This window comes from Natrix helvetica (genome assembly GCF_964273705.1).
Source record: "Natrix helvetica genome assembly, chromosome: 1".
Taxonomy (NCBI): domain Eukaryota; kingdom Metazoa; phylum Chordata; class Lepidosauria; order Squamata; family Natricidae; genus Natrix; species Natrix helvetica.
The window spans coordinates 105,199,274-105,207,215 of NC_138548.1; positions in this window are offsets into that span (position 1 = coordinate 105,199,274).

Consider the following 7,942-nt stretch of genomic DNA (forward strand, 5'->3'; position numbering starts at 1 on the left):
GCCTGAGTGGCCCAAGCCGCTGAGGTGGCCGCATTCCTGGTGGAATGCGCTGTGATGCCCCCTGGGACTTGGAGACCTCGTGCCTTGTAGGCTTTGGAAATAGCCACTCTGATCCACCTGCTCATGGTTGCTGGGGAAACCTTGGCTCCCCGGGTGGAATTCTGAAAGGAGACGAAGAGGGCTTCTGAACGCCTAAAGGGTGCCATGCGCTTCAGGTAGATGCGCAGGGCTCTTCTCACGTCCAGTCAGTGCCAAGATCTTTCTCTATCCCTGGAAGGCTGCGGGCACAAATCTGGCATAACTATATCTAGTTCCCTGTGGAAAGGGGAGTTGATCTTGGGCATGAACACGGGATCCAGTCTGAGGATGACCTGGTTCTCCAGGAAGGAGCAGAGGTCCTCCCTGCTGGACAGAGCATTAAGCTCGGATACTCTCCTGGCTGATGTGATGGCAACCAGGAAAACGACCTTAAGGGTCAGGAATTAGAGGGAAACCTCCCTCAAGGGTTTGAAAGGTGCCTCCGTCAGTGACTGGAGGACCGTGGGTAGATCCCAGGTAGGGAATCGATGGACCACAGGGGGTTTCAGATTCGCCGCTCCCTTAAGGAAAAGCCTTAGGACCGGATGTTGTGACAAAGGCGGGGAGTCCACCACCCCCAGGACCGTGGAGAGGGCAGAAACTTGCCTCCTGAGGGTGCTGGGGACCAGACCTTTTTCCAGTCCTTCCTGTAGGAAGTCTAGAACCTGGGGCACGGAAGCTGAAGCTGGGACAATGTCTCTTGTTTGGCACCAATCCCCAAAAGCGGCCCAGGAGAGGTTGTAAATGCAAGTGGTGGACTGCCTCCTGGATGCTTCGATGGTCTTAATGACCTCCGTGGAGAAGTGGGCCCCTCTCAGTTGTTCCCGCTCAATCGCCAGACGGTCAGATGGAGCCACTCCGGGTCTGGATGCTCCAGCGACCCCTGATGCAGGACACCTCCCCTAGCAGAATCTTCCAGTGGGGAGCTGATGACAGCTCCACCAGGTCTGCTAGCCAAAAAGGAGCCACTAGAACCATCTCTGCTCTTTCTGACACTAACTTCCTCAGAACCCCGGGAATGAGGGGAAGGGGAGGGAAGGCATAGAGGAGCCCAGTCGGCTATCTGCAACGAAGAGCATCTGTGTCCATGGCGCCTCTAGACAGGAACCTCGACACGAAGGTTGGCAGCTGGGAGTTCGTTGGTGTTGCGAAGAGATCCACCGTCGGGCATCCGAACCTCTCGCAGATCTGTAGGAAGATGTCGGGATGGAGCTGCCACTCTCCATTGTCGACTGTCTCCCTGCTGAGCCAGTCCACCTGCTGGTTTTCTGTCCCGGAGATGTGTTCTGCTCTGATGGACCGGAGGTTCCTCTCTGCCCAGTTCCCTAACCGGAGGGCCTCGTCGTGCAGGGCCTTGGAGTGGGTGCCTCCCTGTCTGTTCACGTGGGCCTTGGCTGCCACATTGTCCGTCAGGACCAGGACATGATGGTCTTTCACCGTAGTCTTGAAGTGGTGAAGAGCCAGATGGATGGCCCTGAGCTTCAACCAGTTGATGTTGTTGTGCAGGTCTGTTGGAGTCCAGCGGCCCTGGGCTATCTGGGCCTCCAGGTGAGCTCCCCAGCTGAACAGGCTCGCGTCTGTCGTGAGTACCTTGTTGGTTCTCTGAAGAGTGACCCCTTGTCTAGGGCTGGGGTCAACCACCAACGAAGTGGTAGGAGGACCTGGGGAGACACTTGGACCTTGAAACTGGTGTCGCTCGTCCCGGCTCTCTGGTGTGGGAGCAGAAACCACTGGAGCTCCCTGGCGTGGAGACGAGCCCAAGGAACGATTCCTATGCAAGAAATAAATTTCCCAAGGAGCCTGGAAAGAAGAACTACAGGAACAGAACGTAATTTGCGTATCTCCTGGACCAGCTGAACGATGCTGTCCCTACGTTTCTGGGAAAGGAAAACCTCTCCAGACACCGAATCTATGATGGACCCTAGGTGTTGGAGTCAGGTAGATGGGGCAAGATGGCTCTTCTCGAGATTGATTGAGAACCCCAGGGACCTTAGCGTGTCGATGGTGAGCCCCGGTCCTGCTTAGCAGTGTCTGGGGACCTGGCTAGGAGAAGGATATCATCCAGGTAGCAATGGAGATGGACTGGGAAGGAACGAAGGTGGACCGCGGCCGTGGCCAGCACCTTGGTGAAGGTACTGGGAGCTGAGGCCAGCCTGAAGGGGAGGGCTCTATACTGGAAGTGGCTACCCTCGTAGGAGAATCTGAGGAATCTCCGATGTTCCGGGGCGATTCTGATATGCAGATAGGCTTCCGTGAGGTCTATGGAGGCCAGATAATCGCCGTGTCTGATGCCGTGAGGTCTCTAGAATGGACTTCAGCGAGGCCTATGGTAGACCACTCTGGAGTTGAGCAGTTTAAGGTGCAAGATGGCCCTCCACTCCCCTGAACTCTTGGGAACCAGGAACAGGTTCGAATGGAATCCAGAACCCTTCTCCCCCTCTGGTACTCTCTCTATAGCCCTGATGTCTAACAGGTGTTTTATGGCCTTGGCCATAAGGGCCCGTTTGGCCGGATCTGTGGAGGAGGCGAAGGTATGGAATCTATTCGGGGGCTGTGAGCGAAACTCCAGCTGGAGCCCGAGCTTAACCGTCTGGAGGACCCACTCGTCTGAAGTGACGCGATCCCAGGCATCCGCAAATAAGGAGAGGCGACCGCCTATGGGATGATCCACGGTCAGATCATTGAACCTGTGGAAAGGACGGCTGCCCCCTCTTCGAAAGGGCCGCTTGCTCTGCTGCTGGCCTCTGAATCTGTCCCTTGGGAACTGTCTGTCCCCCTGCCTATGAAACCTGGGAACTGGGTACCTCTGATTCTGGGGGTCTGTGTCAGGCGGGCGGTAAGATGCTCTCCTGGGGTACAGGATCTGACCTTCTGGTCATGGCCGGAAAGACCTTCCGCTTATTCTTGTCCCCCACCAGGATTGGATCCAGTGACGAACCGAACAGCTTGTCCCCGGTGTAGTCAGCTCCTGTCAGATGCCACTTAGTTCGAGACTCCGCCTGCCAGTGACGCAGCCATAACAGGCACCTGGATGCTACAGAGGACGACAAGGCTCGCGAGGCATACTTAACTGCATCCAGCGTGGCGTCTGCCGAGAACTGGGAGCACCTTGGAGATGTCCTGTAGTAGGCGTACTTCGGTGGCCTATCTCTTAGCTGTTCCAGCCATAGGACTGTTGACCTGTTAAAAAAGGAAGCGGTTGCGGCTGCCCTGATAGCCCAGGTTATGGCCTGAAAGGACTTACGCATAACCATCTCCGCCTTCTTGTCTTCTGCCTTGAGGCAGTTGGCTATGTCTCCAGTCACCACCGCAGACGCTGAGGCCAAGCTGGCGACTGGAGTGTCCACTGAAGGTACCTGCAGAGCTTGGGCAAAGATAGAGTTGAGATTATAAAATCTGTGTTCATTGCCCCCCGGATTGGGGAAAGACCCTGGCTTAATCCACTGGGACCTAAGCACCTCTAGGAACATCTCTGGAGTGGGGATCTCCTCCTTCTCCACTTGGGGCCTGTGGAAGGGCCTCTTCTTGTTCCCCCCGCTAGTGCTGGGGGTGACAGACGTAACACTGGGTTCAGGAGGGGTATCCAGGTCTGCTGTGGCTCTGGCCTTGCGCAGTAAGGAACCAAACAAGGAGGGGGGAAAAAGCCCGGTGATGTTGGGGGCCTCAGGGGCCTGGGCATCCTCATCCTCAGAAAACCCCACCTCCTTCAACTCCCCTTCCTCCAGATCCGAAGCCTCACTGGCAGTGAAGGGAGAGGATGACCTGGGTTCTCTGGTGGTGGAGGACCTGGGGCAATCCTGATGACCCCTGGCTTGATCCTGGGAAGATCTACTCCTGGAACCCTGTGACTGGTGTTTCATCCCAGAAGCAATCCCTTGGGCTATGGCCCTGGCTAGCACCTCTTGGAAACTCTCAGGAACCTTTGGAAGGGAGGGCTGCAGCTCTGGGGGTTGCAGAGACTCCCTTGGCTCAGGTGATTGCGGTGCCAGCCAGTGTCTGGCAGAGCTGGGGGCCCTGAGCCCAAAGGGGTCTCCCCTAGCCTCCGATGGAAGGGCAGGCAATAGGGGGGGGTGATAGGGAGCTGAGCCCTCTGCCTGGGCCCCTTGAGGAACCAGGGGATACCTCCCTGGTCTCTTCCAGAACAGGAAGCCTGCAGGGGGGGTGCGAGATCTGGAAGGGGAGGGGCTGATGGTGTCCCTGAACCTTCTAGCAGAAGCCCTGGTAATCTGAACCTCCTTCCCAGAGGTTCCCTTCCTATGGGGCCTGGGGGTGCCTTTCTTGGTGGGGGACCTCCCTCTGGGGACTGGGGGAACCCGCCTGGAGGTCCCCTCGCCTGGATCCGAATCTCCTGTGGATCTAGGCCCAGCACCCCCGCTCCTCGCCGCCTCCGCCATAGTACTCACGGTTACTGTACCACCTCCTCTCTCCCTGCCGGCCTCTTCTCTCTGTGTGGCTTGATATCCAAGCCCCATGCTATTCCCAGGATTGGGACTCAATTGCCGGCTCACCTCTGCTTCTGGGCCCTCCCCGGATTGCCAGCAGAGTTGAGGCATCCTCTTGTAGCCTCTTCCGGCTACAGTGGTGTCTTCTGAGTGCTCTCAGCCTCTGTAGGAGGGTCACATGCTCTCCCACATGCTCCAAGATGGCAGGGAATCCAAAATAGCTGCCGATCTGCGACCCGATCTCCTCCAAGGCTTGGGAACGTTGGAGGAAGGCCCTGGCCGGTTTCTCGATCGCTGGCGCCCTTGCGGAGGTCTCCTGGAGGTCCTGCAGACATCCCCGCAGACCTCGTGGTGCAATGGCTACTTTCCCCTTTACACGGCCGTCTGGCCGCTAGGGAGCTGCGCTGGTACACGGCGAGGCTTGCCTGCCAGCAGCGCTGAGCACGGGCGGAGAGAGGAGCAGATCTGAGGTAAAACCAAAAAGGGAAAAAACCTAAAGGCCTAGATAGAAACCTAGAAAAAACTAGAAAGAAGCCTAGACAAAAACATAGAAGTCTACGAAGTGAGGGAGAGTCAGGTAAAAGCACTCCTTCTGGGCCGAAGGCTGAGGTTAATCTGGGGAGGTCAGAGGAGGAACGGAGGTGTGGCCTCAAGATTTACCTCAGCCTCCAGGGCAAAAGGGCTGTGTTAATGCCCACGTGTGACTCCTCCCACGCCTCACTTCGGAGACAGAAAAGATACATTCGTCAAGAATCATAAGGTACAACACTTCATGATAGTCATAGGGTCAGGGATATGATAGTCAATAAGCAATCAGGAAACAATATCAATACAAATCATATATGAAATAAGGATTTTATTTTATTTTTATTTATTTATTTATTTTGCCAAGCATGTATTAGATAATAACATATAAGTATAAACATGATTATGGATACATGAAATGGATACGAATAAAAGGGAACATTAGGACAGGGATGGTAGGCAAGTTGTGCGCTTATACAGACCCCTTACATAGGAAGGATTTTTTAAAAAAAACTTGTACCAATCCTTTCTCTGAGGAATAGGCTCAGAATTGAATAGCCCTCTCAACAGAGGGAGAGGGATGCTTATGGCCCCACAATTCTGCAAAACAAAGAAGGCCGAGGCCTCTGGGCACAACTTTTCCGTGGCTGCAACCCTATTATAGACCAGCCTCAGGGATAAATCCCTTTAGCCCCCCCCCCCCCCATGTTGTTAGCTTCTGAAAGCTATTAAAAACTGAATCAGACAGGAAGAAATCAGTCAGCAGAGTCATGGCCAGTAGTTTCTTGAAATCATGAGTGGACGCTTCTAGATCAGGAGTGGACAGCCTATATCTGTCGCCAAGCTCTTTTCTGCACTCTCCAGAATTTGTGGTACCAACATTCAGCAGATGATCCTTTATAAATAGGCAATATTTTTCATGCCTTGTGAGAGGAAAACAACATGAAAAAGACATGGGGGTGATAGGATAAGGGGTGCAAAATAAAAAGGAAGCAATTGAAAAGAGAGAAAAGCTTATTTTCATGAATTCTTCCCTAAACCCTGTTCCGGCATATTTGTGTGATGTCATAAGAACATCACCCTACTCACTGCTGTCATTAGTGGCCCTTCTCCCAAAAATGTGCAACGTTCAATCTGTTGTAGACAGATGACGCCTAAGCATCATCAGCCTCACCACACTGTGCAGCTGTTGTCTTCCTTCAGCAGATGTTCTGTGAAAAGAAAAAAGATTAAGTTTGCCAGCAGAAAATGATATAGTGTAAATGTATTTTAAAATCTTATGAATGAGATGGAATTTGACCAGTGAGCATTCAACCTCAACCTTAACCTACAATCTTCAGGAGATAACTCGGTTGTACCTAATTCTGATCTTCTTGTTTTCACATCTTCATTTATATCAGCAAAATCAGTTTAAAATATTTTCCTGATAACCCTTGTAGCAAATAAAAATCATGTATGTATGTATGTATGTATGTATGTATGTATGTATGTATGTAGTGGCCCAGCAGTGGCCAGCTGAGCTGTTGCTGGACTCTGACAGCTCAGACCATTATGGGACTGCTCTGGATGATGAAGAAGACTCTGCAGAGTGTTTGGAGTCAGAGCAGGAACTAGAGAGGCCTGTTGGCCACCAGGTGGCATCTGAGTCAGGGAGCAGTGAGGAGGAACAGAGGGAGGTTGTCCCTGATGTGAGTGTACCTAGAGCTAAGAAGAGAAAGGAACAGCTGTGGAGACAACGTCATAGAAGGAAGTAAGGACAGCTGGCTAAGGGTGCAGCCCCTCCCAAAGAGTTTATAGGTGAAGCGACGGGAGGGGAATATTTGCAGGAAACAACAGTCCATTTTACAAGACGTTGAGAAAGCATTCCGTAAGTCTAATCTTGGTTCTTGAAGATAGCTTTCTAGGCTCCTAGCCAAGGGGTGGCTTTATCTATTTAATTAGTCGTGGCAGGCAGCCAAGTCTGTGTCTGTATATAGATCTATTTCAAGCTATTTAGTTCTCATCAGCTAGCCATACCCTTACTGGGATTTGAACCATACCAATCTCCTTGAGAGACAAGTATAAGATATATATTTGCTTAGACTATGTTAAATTAATGCTAAGTGGCTTGTAGAATAGTGACCAAGTTCAAGTAGGGCATCTCTGGTTAGAGAAGGCAGAAAAGATACAATGAACCTGAATTCTGAGGGTCATTGACCCTTCACTTTTCAGTGATTCAACATGGAGGCTTGTCTCTTAGTTCATGTCCCACTTCAATCATAGGTATCGGACATGAGCTGTACAGTATATGTAGACGACCTCCTCTTATTATCCTTTTTTCAGCCTCCAAGGGCCCTTAGGTTGAATGAAGGAAACATTTTTGTCTTGTTTTTGTTGTAAGACTAGTGCTACCCTCAAATATGTTATATTTAAAACATTGTAGGCCAAACTGAGGCTTCCCCAGAGATTACAGTTGGATTACAGTATTTAGCATCCACAAATAGCAAAGTGGTATGTTGAACAGGGATGACAGATCTTGTAGATTAAGATATTTGGAGGGCACTAGAGAAAGAAAGCGCTTATAAATTTCAGACTGAAACAGACAATAATGCCCACAGCTGCTGTGTCTCTGTGTGTGGTTTCAATATCCATTGTCTAGAATATGTTTCCTATGAAGCGGATTGGAAATACTTTTTGTTATAACTGTTCTAAAAAGAAGCATACGCTTTTCAATAATAACAATAAAGATACTCCTAAGGCATAGCCAAGAGAATAGATGATTAGTGCAGCTTGTAGTCATGAAACAAAGTTTTGAAAACAGAGCACACCCCTATGGTATTAATGTTGCTCTTCCATCTATTAGATTTTGGATTGTAATTTCTTTGGGCTAGAAAGCCCCTTCTTTTGTGCAATAGCGT